The sequence below is a fragment of the Phascolarctos cinereus genome, unplaced genomic scaffold (genome assembly GCF_003287225.1).
Source record: "Phascolarctos cinereus isolate Bilbo 61053 unplaced genomic scaffold, phaCin_HiC Scaffold_3;HRSCAF=262, whole genome shotgun sequence".
In the NCBI taxonomy this organism is placed as follows: domain Eukaryota; kingdom Metazoa; phylum Chordata; class Mammalia; order Diprotodontia; family Phascolarctidae; genus Phascolarctos; species Phascolarctos cinereus.
Genome location: NW_027555736.1, coordinates 189,464,783 through 189,485,315, shown reverse-complemented (window position 1 = coordinate 189,485,315; position 20,533 = coordinate 189,464,783). Strand labels below are relative to the sequence as shown.

At 36.6% G+C, this 20,533-nt stretch overlaps 1 protein-coding gene and 1 pseudogene across 4 annotated transcripts in view; one reads left to right on the top strand and one right to left on the bottom strand.

Moving 5' to 3' along the window:
* CTDSPL2 (CTD small phosphatase like 2) overlaps positions 1-20,533 on the bottom strand; it is a 106,988-nt gene that overhangs the window by 67,338 nt on the left and 19,117 nt on the right. The window lies entirely within an intron of this gene.
* On the top strand, positions 14,631-14,857 carry LOC110223669 (small ribosomal subunit protein eS27 pseudogene; annotated as a pseudogene).

Sequence of the window (20,533 nt, the reverse complement as noted above, 5' to 3'; positions counted from 1 at the left end):
TGGTCAAAGGGGGACAGAATACACAACAGAATTTGGTGTAGAAATACATACAACTCAACAAGCAAACAAGAGGGAACTGGTAGAGAAAAGAGGGAATAAAAGAGAAGGTAGAATCAGAAAAGGGTAAGTCAAAAGCAAAGCAAACTATAACCTTAAAAGTCTGACTGTGAAGGATGTTCAAAAGGAATCAGGAGAGAACCTCTGATTGGTGTCTAGGCAAATGGAAGAGAGGAGAAACAGAAAACTGGAAGGAGACTATATCAAATTTGGATTACTAGAGTCTTGCACATTTTCTGATTCACTATCCTTTTCTTTTTCTTTTTTTGTAAATAAAGATAACTATAACTGAATGAGGTCGACACACCCAGAAATCAGAAAAGGATTAATAGAATGGATTGGAAGCCAGAATCCAATAATACGTTGTTTCCAAGAAACATGCTTGAAACAAACATTTACAAAGTAAAAAGGTTTGAAGCAGAATTTTTTATTATGCTTCTTCTGAACTACCTTCCAAGGAAGGAAGGATTGAAGAGGGGGAGGGGGAAGAAGACATATGTAGAATTTTTTGAAAAGATATGATAGCTCTCTAGAGATTACAAAATAGGAACAGAAAGGAGTTTACATATTTCTCAGCTATGTATGGAATGACTTTACAAAAATTGGCCATGTATTATTAGGGCATGAAAACCTCACAAACACAGAAAAGCAGAAATATTAAACACATCCTTTACTGACATGATAAAAATTATATTCAGTAAAGGGTCACTGAAGAAACAATGAAAAAAATTGGTGAATCAAAAGACAAATCATAGAAAATAATTTTATCACAGAAAGTAACAATGAGACAAATACCAACATTTGTGGATTGTGGCCAAAGCAGTTCTTAGTTAAAGAATTTATAATTATAAACTCTTTCATCAATAAAAGAGCAAAAAAAAGGGGCAGCTAGATGGCTCAGTGGATAGAGCACTAGCCCAGGAGTCAGGAGGACCTGAGTTCAAATCCGGTCTCAGATACCTGCCACCTACTAGCTGTGGGACCCTGGGCAAGTCACTTAACCCCACTGCCTAGTGTCCCCCCCACCACAAAAAAAGAGCAAGAAAAGGCCAACGAATTCAATATATAATTACAGACCAAAGTAGAAATTCTGAAAATCGAAGAAGTTAATAAAATCAAAAGTTTGAAAGAAAAATCACATCTACCACTTAATCAAAATCCTAGTAGTTGTTGTCTAAAGATCTCTAGGACATTCCCATTTCTTCCTCAATGAGTTTAGTACCTGGCTCACAATATTTCCTCCCCAACTCTTGTCCACATATTAGGAGCCTTTGACATACATGATGACACCTAACCTCCCAGTTCCTCAACTTACTCATTTTCCATGATTTACTCTTCCACCCCACCTCAAACACAGATAGTCGTTTTTTTTGACCTTGCCATCACCCATAAATACATCACCCCCATATTCATGAACTCTGAAATTCTTTTATCTGATCACAACCCACTTGATTTCCACTTTTTCTTTTGTTTTCCTACTCTTGTCTTCTACACCATGACCTCCAATCCCTTGATCCCTCAGTTCTCTTCTAGACAGGTCATCAACTCATGTACTACCCACATTCACTTTCCCCATCTTGACCCCCTGATGAACCAGTTTAATTCCACAATGACCTTTTCTCTAGAGTCTCTTCCCCACTTATATCACTGGCTGTGCCCTGCCAAAACTCAGCCTTTCATCACTCCCACCATCTGTTGCCTTTGCTCCTACACAAGTGCTGCTGATTGAAGGTCAAAAAAATCATGTAACCGACTTGACTAGGTACTCTATAAATTTATGTTATATAACTTCAAATGGGCCCTCACTGATGCTATGCAATCCTTTTATATATTCCTAATTAACTCATTGTCCCACTCACTAGAGGCTCTTCCAAACCTTTTCACCCCTCAAACATCAGTGTCCACCCCCAGCTGAAAACCTTGCCTCATATCCATTCACTTATAGTTTCCTCTCCACTCTTACTCCCCTTTCTTGCTCCTTACCTCATATCACTCCTTCCACTCATCTTAAATAATTAGATGGTATTTCTCTGTCAAAGTCAATACCTCCACATGCTCAAGTGATCTCATTCTATCCTATTTCCTCAGATTGCCCCCTCTGTCATTTGTCTTCAATCTTTCCCAGTCCATTAGCTGCTTCTCTACTGCTTACAAACATGTTCCCGTCTCCTCCATCCTCAAAAAATTCTCCGCTAATCCACCCATTTCCCTCTAGTATCATACTATATCTCTCCTCCTTTTCCTGGCTAAACTCCTTGAGAAGGCCTTCTATAATTATTGCCTCCATTTCCTCTCCTCCTGACCTTATCATTCAACCAAAACTGTTCTTTTCAACATTAACAATGATCTTTAATTGCCAAACCCAATGGCCTTTTTTTCAATCCTTTATTTTTGTTTAACATTTCCTAAATATACCTCCTTCCCCTTCTCTGATGCTGCCACCATCCTGACCCAGTGCTTCATCTCCTCATGCCTGTACTATTCCAAGAACCTGCTGGTAGATCTGCATGCCCCAAGTCTCTCCCCACTCCAGTCTATCTTCCATTCAATTACCAAAGGGAACTTCATAAAGCATAGGTCTGACCATTTCACCCTACCCACCAGCCCTCATTCAATAAGCTCCAATGGTTCCTCCTAACACCACAAGGATCAAATACAAAATCCTCTATTTGACATTCAAAGCCCCTTCATAACCTAACTTTCTTCCTTCACCTTTCCAGTCTTATACCTTATACCTCTCTATACCTTCTACCTCCCCACATACTCTTCAAATCCAGTGACACTGGCCTCCTTGCTATTCTTTCAACAATACACTCGATCTTCCAACTCTGGGCATTTTCACTGACTGTCCCTCATGACTAGAATCCTCTCCTCCCTCCTGGCTTCTTTCAAACCCAGCTAAAATCCCATTTTCCACAGGAAGCCTTCACCAATTCCTCTTAATTCCTGTGCCTTCCCTTTGTTAATCTTTTTTTATTTAATCTCCACATAGCCTGTTTGTATATAGTTGTTGGAGTACTGTGTCCTATATCAGATTGCAAGCTCCTCTAGGCAGGAACCATCTTTTCTTTGTATCCCCTGACCTTTTAGCAGAGTATCTAGCACATAGTAGGTTGCTTGACAAATCTTTATTGACTGATAATAAATAAAATTAAGACATTGTGGGGGAAAATAAACCATTAGTTAATTTAATTTTTTCAAAAAGGAAAACAACCAAATTACCAATATCAAAAATTTTAAAAATTGAAAGCAAATAAAATTATTATAAACTATTTTTTTCAATTATATACAAATAAAACAATTAAATGAAATGCAAGATTATTTATACAAACATCAAAATGTCTAGATTAACCAAACAAAAAATGGAGAATTATGAATGTAATGGAATATCATTGTGCCATAAAAAGTAATGAAGAAACCCAAAGAACTCTCTCATTTACGTTGCCGTGGAGTATTCTCCCATGATCTCCTTTACAAATGGGCTCTGTGGCCTGGCACCCCCTTCCCCCCAGCCAGGTCACCCATGATCGTCCGTTGCAGCCCACTGCCTGACAGGGGCTGCTCAGGAGCTGCCACTAAAACAAAAGTTTACATCATCACAATAAGAACAAGCAACATGGCAGCAATCCCATCCAGTGATTCACTCGTAGCAACCCATGACTACTACCGAAGGAGTCTGGGTTCTACTTCCAGCAACAGTTCCTGTGGAAGTGCTGAGTATTCTGGGGAAGTGATCCCCCATCACCCTGGTCTTCCTAAATCAGAACCAGGCCACTTGGTGGGCAAGCTGCTTCTTCAGTTTGTTTGTTTGATTGTTTTTAAAGGAAAACAAAAGCAAAACACCAAAAAACAGTAAAAGAAATCACACTGTTAAAAAAAAAGTAATGAACAGGATAGTTTCACAAAACTTGTACAGCTTGATGCAAAATGAGGTAAGCAGAACAAAGAGAACATTTTATACAAGAATGAAACACTTAAGAACTCTGATCAATGCAGTCAGTGATCATCCAGGATTGCAGAGCACTATGATGAAACGTGCTGTGTACCTGCTAAAGGGGAGGTAGGACTCAAGATACAAATGAGACACGAATTTTTTAACATGGCCAATATGGTAATTAATTTCATTTGACTATACCTATTTGCTAGCAAGGTTTTATTTTTCTTTCTGAAATCAATGGAGTGAGGGAGTTGTAAAAGGCAAAGAAAGTAAATGCTTGTTAATTGGGGAAAAAAAGTTCACAAATTACGATCTAATTGAGTGTTGGTAGAAAGTGAGAAACAAAGCTATAATATAAATCAGAAAATTTTTAAACACATAGGAAAAGATACAAAGTAGCAGAGATTAGAGGAAATGATCACATGGGCTGTTAGAAGATCAGCGACCACTTTAATGGAAAAAGCAGCACCTGAGCTGGTCCTTGGAGAGGAGAGGTTGTCAGTACAAAAAAGATTTGGAAAACAGGGAATTTATTTTAGAAACAGGGAATGGAATAAGCAAAGGCAAAGGAGAGGCAGCAGTTAACTGAGGGAACAGTTGATTTAGTCCAGAAGAGACTGCTTGAAAAGAAGTAATAGCTAATTAAAGACTAGAAAGATAGGGTGGAGTCAGGTTGTAAAGCACCTTAAATGTCAAGCTAAAAAAGTCTCCATGTTATAAGCAACTGAACGTCACTTTCAGGATTTTAAGCAAGGGGAAACTGTAGCAAGATGTGTAAGGAAAATTACTTTAAAAGTGGGGTACAAGATGGATTTGAAAGTGGAAGAAACTAGCAAGCCCAACTGGGAGGCTACTACAATATTCTAGGTAGAATATCCAAATGGGTAAGTGATCCAAATGGTCAAAGGGCATGAGAAATGAGTTTAGCATACTTCTTTTTAGAACTGTTAATCACCATATGGAAGACACTACAAACTACTAAAAATGAGAGAAATGCAAATAAAGCAACTCTCACATACAGCAAATTGGCAAAAATGACAAAAGATGGAAATAATCACTCCTAGAGAAGCTCCTCCAACACAAGTTGTAAATTGGTCCAACCATTCTGAAAAGCAATTTGCAATAATGCTAAAAAAAAAAAAGTGACTACGTTGTCTTTTGACCCAGAGATCCTACTGCAAAGCATATGCCCCCAAGGAAGTCAAAGACTGAAATAAAGATCTCATATATATATATATCAAAATATTAATTACAGAACTATTTGTGGCAGCTAACAACCAGAAACAAAGTACATGTCACTGATTTGAAAAAGCAAAATAGTGGTACATGAATGTAACAAAATATTACTGCACTGTAAAAAGCAACAAATATGAAGAATTCAGAGACATGAAGTGATGGCAAAATGGTAAAATAATATACAAAATGACAACATAAGCAAAAAGAACAACAAAACAAACTGAATCACTACAGGACAAAGGTTGATTCTAGAGAAGAACTGAAAAAATGCACAAGATGAAGATGATGGGGATGATAGGTATGGAAGTGAACAAGTATTGTCAGCAAGAATGTGTTGTTTGGTTTTTATGAACTGTTTTTTTTAAACCTTTATTATAAAAGAAGGCTCAAGGAGTAGAGAAGGGAGGAAGACCATATTCAGAAATAAATGTGATGTAAAACCAAAAAGTAGCCATAAAAAATTAAAGAATAATAATAGTCCAAGTACGAAGGAGTACCTGAACCAAGTTGGCTGCTGTGTGACTAAGAAGATACAATGGAGGGTGGAACATTAAGTGGAGAGAAAAGGATGGATTTAAAGGATATTGCAGAGACAGAATTCACAGGAATGGGCAAGTGAATGGATATGGGGAATAAATGACATTCATGCCATCTGTACTGACAATAAATAAAAAAGGTCTTGCCATCAGGCCTGCAGCTAGATTCTCCTATTTGTGTAGGTGGTGCACCCCTACAACAGAAAGTGAACCTGTTAAGAGCTGAGACTATTCCTAATTTTATATTTGTATCCTTCCTGTTTAGCACAGTTCTTGGTACACAGTAAACACTTATAAAATGCTTTATCATTCATTCTTTTATGAAGGAGAGAGAAGAGTTGAAGAATTTGAGGTTTTCGGACAGGGATGAAAGAATAGACTGTAACAACAATACTGCAGAAGAGTGAGAAAAGCCTGAATTTAAAGTCCAGCCTCTGACATTTATTAGGTGTTTAACCATCTGCAAATCACTTATCTGTAAAACAGGGATACTACTACTTACAGTAAACCTTTTTTTTTGGGGGGGGGGCCCTGGGCAATGGGGTTAAGTGACTCACCCAGGGTCATACAGCTAGTAAGTGTTATACGTCTGAGGCCGCATTTGAACTCAGGTCCTCCTGAATCCAGGGCTGGTGCTCTATCCACTGCTCCACCTAGCTGCCTCTACAGTAAATCTTCTTAACAGTTATTTGGTCACTCACATGAGGTAATATATCTAGAACAGTGTTATCAAACTGAAATAGAAATAAATCCTTGCCAGTGGCATATTACCTTAGAAAGCCACAAATTAACATTACCCATGTTGTATTTTTATTTGTTTTGATGGGGCTCTGTGCATTTAACACCTCTGATCTAAAACACTTTTCAAAAATTTTAAAATGCTATTTAGATATCAGTAATTAAGTTTGGAGGAGGAAGACTTTCTATTAATAATCCCCCTTATTCCCAACTCCTTACTTATCCCTTTGAAAATCTTTTGAATTATCTTACACTTTTTTTCCTTCGTGAGGCAATTAGGAGTTAAGTGACTTGCCCAGGGTCATATAGCTAGTAAATGTCAAATGTTAGGTCTGTAAAGACTTGCATTTCCATAAGTTTTAATATATTCACAGTGATATAAATTTTTCTTCTCTCCTAGTCACTTTGCTTTACTAGAAATTATTTAAAATATATCAAACAATGAACAAGCTGAACAGTCTGATATTTTTTACTTTTTTTTTGCTTTTTGGTGAGGCAATCTGGGTTAAGTGACATGCTCAGGGTCACACAGCTAGTTAAGTGTGAAGTGTCTGAGGCTGGATTTAAACTCAGATTCTCCTGACTCCAAGGCCAGAGTTCTATCCACTGTGCCACCTAGCTGTCCCTATTTTTCATATTCTAATAAATATTCTATTCTCAAGATTTCAAAATTATTTCCTTAAAGTATAAAAGTAATATTTCAAAACCTCATAAATGGTATACCTCAAATGACATAAAACGTACCGCCCTGGAACATACATGAGCTTTTTCTTAAACGACTAAGGGTCATCATTATAAACATCAATTACTGTACTTTATTAAAATAAATACTGTCCTTTGGGTTGAGATCTGTAGGGCTATCCTCATACTATAAAGACTCAGATTGTGTTGATTTTATGAGTTCTTGCATCTACTTTTACTGGTTTTTCTATCTATGGCTATCAACTTCTTGTTCTTGCTACTGCCACTATACCTGCCACTAGCAATCTTTCCTCATAATTTTCTAATTTGTTGATTTTAATCTCTTATAAACAGAAAGATCAGATAACCAAATTACTTAGTATGTATAAGCATTTAAACATCTATATCAGCTTCTCAAAGGCTTTTTATTTTTAAACCTATTTTCTGGTTTTGCCTTTGTTCCACATGGCAGAAGCGATCATCAAGTGACCTCTAGATGAAAGAATATTTATAAAAGCATACAGTGTAGAAACATTACTTTTTGTCATATTTCATCACTTAGACTGAAAGTAATTTGAGGGTAGCAAAGGTATCTTTTATTCTTATTCTCTGTTCCTTACACAAGATAAAGAGGGACAGAGTAATGGCCATTCAACATCGATTTATGTAGAATGAAACACAATGGATTTTGAATTATTCCCACATTATATAGCTAGGGTAACTATGAAAGTGACAACTTCTAAAAGTCTCATTTCCTCTCATTTGTAAAATGGGGATAACATACTACCTGTAAAATGGGGATAAGACATATCATAGTATAGTTTTAAGGAAAAAATACCACACAAAGATGAATTATTACTGTTTTTTTAATATTACTGTTTCCCTTTCTACACATAAAAGTCCTACTCCAATATCTCATAGGTGAATAACCTTGAGTTTTTAAAAGTTGTGCCAGCATATCACAAACTCTGGCAGGTTCTACTATATAAAGGCTTTGAGTATTTTCACAGGAAGAATCTATTTTTTAAGATGCAACCTCATTAATTATAGAGAAGCTCATCATCAGTAGCACCTGGCCACTCTGTGAGGAATTCTTTGGCTATGTCAACCTATGAAAAGAGAATAATTAAAAAAGCGAAGCCTCTTTCTACTTCATAGTGACTGATGGTGGCAGACTGACATGAAGAAGTAAATGATGCTAAGAATCACTTTTAGAACATTTATAAACCCAACATTAACTGGAAATTTTCTAAATATAACATATTTTCTAATAATCATTGAATCAATGCCCTTTGGAAAGAAATAAAGAATTTCAATATCAACATTCACAGGATAAATGAAACTAGAACGCAAAAGGAAATCGAAGCTCAAGAAAGTTGTTACAATTTCTCCTCAAGAGGCAAGCAAAAAAGTTAGCTTCTTCATGGATTGTAAGGCAACAAGAAACATGTCATGGGACACAAGGTCACTTTGTCTCTGTCTTTCAGTGCTCATGAGGAGCATCAACAAAAAAAAGGCATCACAGATAATTACAACTAATATCCCAAAGTCTGTACCAGAATAAGAAAACATAGAGAAAAAATTATGAAGCCTTCAAAACCCTCTACATTATGACAACATATATTTAATTCTTGGTAATTTCTATGCGAAGATGGGCATAAGGGATGATGAAAAGGGAAAGAAGGCTGGAAAATAACGGCTCAAGTTTGAGAAATAAAAAAAGGTCAAAGGTCTGTAAATATCAGTGGTTTCTACTCAAATAGAAATGGAACCCAGTAGGCCACATACTCACTTAGAAAGCCAAAAATTAACCTTACCCATGTTGTGTTGTATTTTTATTTTTTTTGTTAAACATCTCCCAATTACACTTTAACCTGATTTAGGCAGTTTCTTAGGAGTTTTGCAGCACTTGGTGGTCCCGAGTTTGAAGCCTCTAACACAGACTACTAAGAGAAGCCTTAAGTTTATATATTATGAATATTATCTTTTAGAAGAAAGTTCTGGAAATGGCAGGCACAAAATAAGAAAATGACCATCTTAATAGACATGAAGCAACTAGCAATGATGTGGGAATGATTCAATTCAACAAATTTTTATTAAATTTCTACTATGCCTACTGTAAGTCAGGCACTATACCAGGTGCTGGGGATAGAGACTAAAGTCCTGCTCTCAAGAAGCTTACATTCTATTGGGGGAAACATTTTGTAGACAGGTAAATGCAAACAGACATGCAGATACAGACAGATATATATGTATCTATATCTATATCTATATATATCTATATAGATATAGATATAGATATGCAAATCAATCAATAAGCATTTATTAAGTGTCCTCTATGTCCTAGGAGTACATATTCCACTCTGCGTATGGGGTGGAGATTTGGGGGGGGTAGGCAGGGATGTCAATAAATCAGCATACCATACATTGGGAATACAGAGAGAAATGAAACAGTTCTTGTTCTCCAAGAACTTGTGTGTGGGGGTGGGAAAGGGAGTTGGTTCCCCCTATGGGGAGGAATGAAGAGGAAAAGCCAATTAGTAGTGGCAATTAAATACAGTGTCACAGTTATTCGTATACAAATTAATGTTTCAACTAATTAGAACACAGCTCTCAAAAAATTTACACCAAATTATACAAATGAAGGTGTTAAGACACAACTACAACTACATCAACCTGACCTCTTCAAATGTGCTACTGATTTGGAAACACTGAAATGGAAAAAAAAAAAGGGAAAAGATGTTGACCTCAATGATCATTTCTTGCAAAATTTAACCAATGTAAGTCACGAAAATGAGAAAGTCGTCAAACTACTTTAGCCAATAAACAAGATCTCTTTGGAAAACAAGGTTGGTGCCATTTTAGAATACAAATTCATTTGTTTAAAACAAAAAAAATCAAGTCCAGATAAAGGTGGCAAGTCACAAGTAGTACTTCAAAAGAGTGATGCCATATCATTACTGGTGGTAGGTACTTCCTCCAGGTAATACAGATTGGCAACTCATACTTGCCTAACTGTCCTGTGTGTCTCTTGTCTATTTCTGCCTAAATCCTCCACAGAAGGAAAACTCAATGGGTTGAGAGGCCTTCTTTTATATTTCTTGACATTTTTTGGATACCACTGGAGCACAAAAGCTATTCATTAGTTACCTTTCCTTCTTGTGAGAAATGCTGAATTATTAGGTTCCCCACATAAGTTGCAAAAAAACAGGAAAGGTGCTGAATGGCTAACTAATGAAGGGGACCAGTGACATTCTTCAGGCCAGTTAAGACAGCAGGGTTTCTGTCTTCACAGCCCAAGGCCCAAAGCAGTCCAAGCTGGTTGGGGGTCAAAGTCCAGGCAAAACAATCTGCTACTACTCAAGCTCAGAGAATTTCATGCATATGCTAACTAAAGGATCACGATTTTCCACCAATTGCAACTCGGACTGAGGTTTGTGAAACTTGACTGTAACTCGGACCAATCTGAGTCTTGGAGGGAGGGGTAAGGGGAACCAGACTAACAGTATAAAGCTTGCTCTCACTTCTGTGCTCAATGTGCTTCCTTCTTGGGAGGGAGTGTACCCAATTCTACCGAGGTGTATCCTGTGACTCTTGGCTGGCTTGCAACTGGCAAAGCATTGGGCAATGGCAGCTTGTCCCCTGCTAACTCCCCAGCCTTGCCTGTTGTTGATAACACTCTCAATATGTAACTAGTCCTCCCCCACACCCCCAACCCCGCCCCAATCATATCTGAACATCCTTTATATGATTCTCATGCTTAAATCTTCATTTGAAATTCGTTGCAATCTGCTCAAGCCCATCCTATAGCTCCCTATTGCCCTTGTAGTGAATAACTTGAATTTTTCAGAGGTGCTGATATGCTACAATTTATTTTTATTTTAAAAATAGAAGTCTGTTAACTGGAGAATGGCTAAATGAACTGTGGTACATAAATATAATGGCGTATTCTCTTGCTGAAAAAGAAACTAACATGACGAATAGAGAGAAGTATGGAAGACTGGTGTCACAAGAACCACCAGAAAAAACATACACACAAAAACAAACAAAAAAAGATTGAAATTGAACACTGATTATAAAGACCAAGCTTGCTCCTGAAGTGAGAAAATGTATTTCCTATCCTTTGAAGAGGTGGCGAACACTGTAAATACTGCCAGAAATGGTTGATACCCTTGGCTTATTTATTTTTGTCATTGTCCTTTGTATTCACTGTTATGAGATGGCTCTTTGTATTAGAAAAGAGGAGGGATGTATTGGCAAATGAAGGTAATATGGAAAGAAGAGGGACTTAAACACTACTGTTTCTTGCTTTTTTTGTATCCCAGTACTTAACAGACACTAATAAATGCCAGTTGACTTGATTGGATGGATTAGTCCTTTGCAATTTCTATTCAATTGCATATCATAGCCTTGATGATACACCTGGTTTTTGGTGGTTTTTTTCCTGCATGAATACTTAGGCTAAACTCTTTTGAATGATTATAGACCTCATTTAGGAGGCCCTGCAATGTTCTGACAGCTGTGGTATAATGGATAGAGCACTACACCTGGAGTCAGGAAGACCCAAGTTCAAATTCAGTTTCAACACCCTTACTAAAAATGTAACTTTTAAGGCAAGACACTTAACCCTCATATGCCTCAGTTTTCTCATTTGTAAAATATCAACAATATCAATTAATCAAACTAATATGCAAAATATCAATCCCAGGGTTGTTGTAAGGATCAAATGAAATAACATTTGTAAAGTGTTCTGCAAATCTTAAAACATTAACATTATATGATGCAATCAGCACCACCATCTGCATGTAGGAAGATCTGAAACAATCAACCAACAAGAATTTACTAAGTGTCCAGTACTGTGTTGGGCATTGGGCTATAAGTACAAAAAATGAAACTTCCTACTTCCTATATATATTTATTAGCTATATACATACACACAATATACATATACATGTATTATATACATACACACACACACATACACAGAACATATCTTATTTATTCTATATATTACCTTTGCAACATATGCCCCCTTCTCTCCTCTACTCTGCCACTACTCTGCCTAGTACAGGCTCTTATCACCTCACACCTGGATTATTGCAACAGTCTGCTTGGTGGGTCTTCCTCAAGTCTCTCCCTACTCCAATCCAACCTACATTCAGGTGCCCAAGTTATTTTCCTAAAGTGTAGGTCTGACCATGTCACTCCATCCCTGACTCAATAAACTTCAGTTGTTCCCTATCACCTCCAGGATGAAATACAAAACCTGTGTTTGATATTCAAAGCTCTTGATAACCAATTCTCTCCCTGCATTTTCTAGTTTTCTTACATCGTATTCTCTAGTCTACTACATACTATTTGATCCAGTGATACTGGCCTTTTTTGCTATTATAAAATCTAGATACTCCGTCTCTTAACTCCAGGTATTTTCTCTGGCTGTCCCCCCTGCATGGAATGTTGGAGTCTCTCTTCATCTCTGCTTCCTGCGTCCCCTAGCTTCCTTCATGTCCAAACTAAAATCTCATCTTCTACAGGAAGCCTTTCACAACCCCTCTTCCATCTAGTGCTTTCCCTCTCTTAATTACTACCTATTTATCATGTATATAGCCGGTTTGTATATCTTTGTTTTCTTGTTGTCTCCCCCATTAGATCGTGAGCTCCCTGAGGACAGGTGCTGTTTTTTTCCCTTCCCGTTTGTATCCTCAAGGTTTAGCATAGGGCCTGGAACTTGATAGGAGCTTACTAAATATTTACTAATTGATACACTTAGCAAGTACTTAAATGCTTGGTTATTAACTGACCTTATACCTACACAAACTGGAAAAAGTCAATGTTGAAGGGATTAAAGAAAGACAGGCATAGTAATGCATTGCTGGTGGAATCATAAACTGGTTCAACCACCAACCATTCTGTAAAACAATTTAGAATTATACCAATAAAGTAACTAAAACGTTTGTGCCCTTTAATCCAGAGATTTCACTTACTGGCATATTGAAAGTAGGACAATTACAAAAAGGTCCTAGGAACACCAAAATATTTACAGTAACATTCTGTAGTAGCAAAGAACCAGAAACAAGGCAGATCCATTGATTGGGGAAATCACTAAACAAGTTATGGTACATGAATATAATGGATTATTATTATATTATAAAAAACAACAAATGATGACTATAGAGAAATATGGAAAGACTTTATCAGTCTTCTAAGCACTTGTAAAGTTTCTCTTCTTTCTATATCACCTTCATTTGCAAATACACTCCTCCCCTTCTCTTACAAAAGGAGTCCATCTCATAACAGTGAAAACAAAAGAGAATGACAAAAATAAGCCAATCTATCAACCATTTCTGGCAGTATTTGCAGTATTCTCCACCTCTGCAAAGAAGGATGAGTATAGAGAAGTAAGGAGAGCCTGTATCTACATCCTCTACATTTTTCACAGGCCACCTGAAATTCTTTTTCGGGCCACAGGTTGTACAGGTCTGACTTAAATGAAACTCATGTAGAATAAAGCAAGCAGAACCAGGAAAACAACATTCACAGTGACTACAATTATATAAATAGAAAAATTACAACAAAAAAACAAAACCGAATGCTATTAAGTTATAAGCTTGGTCAAAAAAGGACAACTGTGGGACTGTGGGTGTGGAACACTGTATATAACTTTGATAGTGTTAGGTTAAGTTTCCTATTTTTCCTTATTCTTTTGTAGTGTTATATGGGATGGCTCTGTGGGAAGAGGGGAAATGTAAGTGATATAAAATATTTTGATCAATAAAATTTTGTTAAAAACAAATTATTTTATTGTGGTTATTCAGTCGTTTTAAGTCATGTTCAATTCTTCGTCACCTCATGGGGGGGGTGTCCCCAAAATTATTTTATACTAACCATGAAGAAAATATTTTAAAACTGTAAAACTCGTATTTAAGAAGTTCAACATTATCCAGTAAATTAATCTTATTTTTAAAGACAACAGAAATTAAACAGGGTAGCTAGGCGGCATAGTGGATAGAGAGCCAAGTCTGAGTCAGGAAGACTCACCTTCCTGAGTTCAGATCTGGCCTCAGACACTTAGTAGCTGTGTGATGCCGAGCAAATCACTTAATCCCGTTTGCCTCATTTTCCTCATCTATAAAATGAGCTAGAGAAGGAAATAATAAACCACTCCAGTGTCGTTGCCAAGAAAACCCCAAACGGGGTCCCAAAGAGTTGGACATCACTGAACAAAAACAACAAAGACATTAAACAATCATGTCACTTCAATATTCTAAAAGTATCCGTACTCTTTCTTTTATGAATACAAAATATTATTTTTACAAATTCATTTGTATGGTGTATCAATAACTGCTCTCATCAAACATTCAGAAGAGGCTGAAGGGGAATGGTGATAGTTGCTTAAAAACTGTAATGGCGCTTTTTTCCAGCGGTGAAGATCTCCCCAAACCATCATGCCTCTCGTGAAAGACTTCCTGCACCCCTCTCCAGAGTAGGAGAAGCGGAAACACAAGAAGAAGCGCCTGGTGCAGAGTCTGAACTCATATTTCATGGATGCACTGTCTTCAGCCACACACAAACAGTGATTCTCTGTGTGGGATGCTCCACTGTGCTCTGTCAGCCTACTGGAGGAAAGGCAAGACTTACAGAAGGATGCTCCTTCAGACAGAAGCGGCATTAATTACTGAATCAAGATGACTGAGAAACTGTAAAGAATAAAACCAATTTGATACAAAAAAAAAAACTGTTAACAGCCCACCTGGCTTGTGACTCCCAAGGTTCACTTCTACCCAGAATTTTATCATTAAATGAACCTTTTCAATGACGTAATAACCATCCCAAAGGGTAAAAAGCAATTACTTATGGAATGTTAAAATCTTAGACTACTGCTTACTTGAATTTTAATCTTTGCTTCATGTTTCTAGATTTCTAAAAAGAGAAAATGTGTGAAGTGGAGCCAAGATGATACAGTAGAAGGACATTGTACAAAGAGACACCCTCGCCCCATCATCTCTCAAAATGACTCCTCCAAAGAGATACGGAAAATCCACCAGATCACATCTTGATGGGGAAATCCAGAAAATGTCACAGTAAATCCTATATCCAGCCCAGATCAGCAGAGGGAGACAGGGAAGAAAACCTGTTTGTGGTTCTTTGCTACTAAAGTATTGCTACAAACATTTTAGTGTTTGTGGGGCCTTTGTGTTACTGTCCTACTTTGATTATATGCCAAACAGTGAAATTTCTGGGTAGTCATTTTATCAGTATAATTCCAATTGTTTTCCAGAATGGTAGTTGAACCAATTTATAGCTCCACCAGCAATGCATTACTGTGTCTGTCTTTGCATAATCCCTTCAACACTGACTTCTATTGGTGTGAAAGTGCCCATGAGATTAGCCTTGTGGTCAACAGTTCCTATGAAACATCCTGCTTGCGTGTCCAACCTGTTCCTGGGATAGGCTGCCCATTCTTTACCCTAATCAGTCTTTAAGCCTCTGCCTTTCTCAGGCTGAGGGCTCCTTTGTACTAGGGTGCCTCACCACTAGTGCCTTATTTTTCTCCTTAATAAAACTTTTCTGCTTTCAATTCAGCTTAGACTTCCTCTGCATTCTGAGGGATAGGCTTCCCCACTGACACCAAGTTTGCCAGGTGTAAAGTCAGTTAATTTCTAAGCATTTATTAAGTGCTTACTATGTGCTAAGTGTATAAATTAGTCAATATACATTTATTGAATACCTACTATGCCAAGCACTATGCAAAGTGCTGGGCAAACAAAAATAGGAAAAAGAAAGTAGGGATGGTGTCAGGTCAGGTTGCCCTAAAAATACTCTACAGCTCTGGTGAGAGGTTATGAACCTTCAAAGAAGAGATCCTGGACACAAGAAGGTGACAGGTGCCAAATGGCAGCCTTATTACCCCTACCAATTTCCAAGTCACAGATCCAGGGAGGACTGAGAAGGGGCCCAGTGCAGAGCATACTGAGAAAGGGAGCAATTCAGAAGCAAGTAGCAGAGGTGGGACTCAGACCACAGGAGCTGAGCAGTGACTCAGTTACAGCTTTTAGCCTAATCTGCAAAAACAAAAACAAAAACAAAAACAAAAACAAAAACAAAAAAACCAACCAGGGCAGGAATCCCAAATTAAAGGGAAGTCAGGAGCCTACAGCTCTGTCACTATGAATCAACAAAGCTTTCCAGCTGGCTAACAGTGGCTGAGTCCAGCAGTAATATAATGTTGTTCAGAACCAAACCCAGGTGAGAAACTTGAAGAGTTCAGATCAAGGAGAAAGCATTCAGACTTTGCCCTGGATCAAAACACTTTGAGAGCATTGAAAGTTTGCAGGTCTCCACCTCTTCCTGAGATTCTGGAATAACACAACCCTCAATACCCTAAGAAAGCATCAACAGGACTAGCCCAGACCTTCCCTCCAGAAGTGCAGCAGAGCCCAGCCCTAATATCAAGTCCAAAGTCGGAAAAAAAGGCTGGAAGAATGAGCAAAGAATTCCACCATAAAGAGATACTATGGTGGTAGGAAAATTCAAGACACAAACCTAGAAGAGAATGACTCCAAAATATCAACAAGCAAAGCCTCAGAGAAAAATACAGCTTTAGAACAAACTCAACTAGAATTACTAGAAGAGATGAAACAAGAGTTAAAACTCCCTGAAAGAGAATGGACCAAATAAAAGTCAATGAATCCTAAAGGCAACAAGAAATATTAAAACAAAGTCAAAAGATGGGGGGGAGACAGAATATAAGTATCTCACAGCAAAAACACTAACCTAGAAAATAATCAAGGAGAAAAAATTAAAAAATCATTTGACTACTTGAACACCATGACCAAAGCAAGAGCCTAGACACAATATTTCAAGTGTTAAACCTGTCCGTATCTCTTAAAACCAGAGGCCAAAAGTGGAACAGAATTCCCAAAATGAAAAATTTCACGAACATCATAGCCAAAATCCAGTTTCCAGGCCAAAAATACATACACATATCTCATAAGTAAAGAGAAAGAAAAAAATTCAAGTACTGAGAAGACAGGATCACACACCATTCTGAAGCCACCACTATGAAAAAGCACAGAGCTTGGAATACAATATTCCAGAAGGCAAAGGATATATAGGGTTATAGCCAAGAATAACTTACTAAGCAAAACTGATTATAAGCTCAGGGAGAATATGGGGGAAAAGGGACCTTTAATGACAGAGAAGAATTCCAAGCATTCCTAATGAAAAGATCAAAGCTACAAAGAAACTTTTAAGTTCAAACACAGGAATGAAGAGAAACATAAAAAGGAAAACATGTAAACACTAAACAAGGATAAACTAGCTTACATACAAACACAGGGAGATGATACATGTGTCCTGTCTGAATACTATCATTACCGGGATTATAGAAGGAATCTAATGAGACAAGACCTGGGAATGGCTCTATTACGTCTTGATGAGCTTATGAATAAGAAAAGGTAAGAGGCATACACTGGGGAGGAAGCGAAAGAAAAAGTTAGGGAAAATTATCTCATATAATCAGGATGCAAAAGTAGACATCTATCCAAACAAGATGGGGATGGAAGGGTACAGCAGACACTTAATCTCACTTTCATTTGAACTAGTCAAAGCAAAGGTGCTGGCCTGCACACATGCATTCAGCTAGGTACAGAAATGCATTTCAATAATAGAGATATAGGAGGGAAAAGGGAAAATAGCAGAGAAGGGGAATTCAAGGAAAGGCAGGTTAAGGGAGGGATTAGTCCTAAGCAAAACAAACATTAACAAAGGATGTGCAAAAAAATTTACATTTTTTTTGAAGTAACAAAAAACAGGAATCTGAGGATGAGCCCATAAATTGGGGAGTAGATGAACAAGTTATGGTACAATAAATATAATGGAATATTATGCTATAAAAAATGATAGTTTCAGAGAAACCAACTATGAACTGATGCAGAGTGAAGTGAATCAGGAGAAAAATTTATACAATGAAAACAATATGGAAAAGACAAACAATTTTGAAAGAAATCAAGAACATCTATCAGCATAATGGTCAACTGTGATTTCAGAGAACTAATGATGAAACATGCTACCTACCTCCTGATAAAGAGATGAAAGACTCAAGAGAGCAAAATGAGACAAATTTTGAGGGGACATGACCAATACAGAAATTTGTTTTGCTTCACTCAATGTTTGTAATGGGTTTTCTTTTTGTTTTCAACTGGGGGAGGGGTTTCAGTGTGGAGGGTGAAAAGGTAGATTTTTGCTTATCAAAAAATATACATATAACACATAATTTAAAAAAGAAAATGTTTAAAGATCTCCATGCATAATGTTTGAGCAATGACAAGGGAAAGAGATAGGGATTAAACCTATGATTTTGTTGTTAAAGGGAATTCCCAAATGAGGAAATTCTGTCTACTAATCCATGTCACCCCCTTCTCTAGAATTTATAATCTAAGAGAATTGCCAGTATCATTGAGAGTTTGACTTGCCCAGGGTGACATAGACAGTAGGTATCAGATGGATTACTTGCACACAGGTCTTCCTGGCTTCAAGGCTAGCTCTCTATAAGACATGACAAAAATCAATAAAAACCATATAAAACAAATCACAAAATAAAAACAGACGCAGAAAAAGCTTTTTCACAAAATGCAATATCCATTTATGTTTAAGACATTAAAAAGCATAGGATTAAATGGACCTTTCCTTAATACACTAAAAAAGTACCTACCCAAAATCATGAACTAGCATTATCAGTAATGAAGAAAGGCTAGAGTCCTTTCCAATATGATCAGAGGTAAAATAAAGATGTCCACTGCTACAACTATTATTGTATATAGCTCTAGAAATGCTAGCTATAGCAATAACACTGAGAGAATAAGTAATTAACCAACAAGTATTATTAAGCACAAAGTGGAAATAAAATTATCACTTTTTGCAGATGATAAGACAGTCTAAGGGATGAGATTCATCTAAAAATTAACTGAAAAAATAACTTCAGCAGAATATAAAATAAATTCATAAACCAACAGCCTTCTTATATATTACACCAACAAATTACAGAAGTGAAAGAAAATAAATTCCATTCAAAACAACTATAATCTGGCAGTCCATTTACCAAGACACACAGTAATTACACAAATACAACTACAAAACTTTTTTACATAAATACAGCCTTAAGTAACTATTATTAGCTCATATTTAGGTGGTGCTAACATAATACAAATTATAATATTATTAAATTAATTTATATAATACCAAACTATCAAAATAAGAAAAAGGGTTACTTTAGAAAACTAGACAAAATAACAATAAAATTTTATCAGAGAAACAAATTTTCAAGAATCTGAAGGAAGATAGTGAAAGAAAGAAAGAAGGGTACTAGAGAAATATTAGAAGTAAAATTGTACTACAAAGTAATAATCATAAAAAAATTTTGGTACTGGCTAAAAAAATAGAAAAGTAAATTTGTTAAACAGATTAGGTATATAAGACTCAAAAGCAATCAAATTTGATAAAGCTAAGGACAATTACTCTAGTAGTCACTATTTGAAAATAACTGTTGGAAAAAATGGAAAGCAGTCTTGAAAAAAATTAGGTTTGGATCAACACTATAGTACAATAAGTTTCAAAGATATATAACATAGATATTAAAGGTTATAGGATAAACAAATTACAGGAGTAGGGAAGGAAGATAACCTTTCACAACTACAGTTTGGGGAAGAATTGAACAAACAAAGGACAAGGACTACAGAAAATAAAATGGACAACTTTGATAGCAAAAACTGCATAACTACACAAATATAGACAACGCAATTAGGTTGAGTTATTCTTGACCTTTTGTTGCTCCAAGTGAATTTTTTTTAAACTATGAAATAGCTCAGACAACACTGCAGAGCAAATTTCTCTCAGAAAGGTTTGATATCATAGCTACACAGGGAATTAATACAAACATACAGAAAAAAAGCCATCATCCCTCATTAGATAAATGGTTAAAGGATAAAACAAGCAATTCTCAAAAGAAGAAAGGTAAGCTAACAACAATTTCATGAAAAAATGTTCCAAACCTAATAAGAGAATTGCAAATTAAAACAATTCTGGGGTTATATCTTGGCAAAGAGGACATAAAAAGGAAAATGATTTGTGGAAGGACAAGATAGTTTACTATTAAGGTGGCTCTGTGGTCCAATTGTTCTAGAAAGCAATTTGGAACTACTCCTAAGAAGTCACCGAACTGCAAATATTTAGATTCAGGGTTATCACTATTAGGCATATGCCCCATAGAGAAGGGAAGGAAAAGAAAAGAAAAGGAAAGGGAAATAACACATGGGTACAAAAATATTTATAGTAGTAGCAACATTTACTC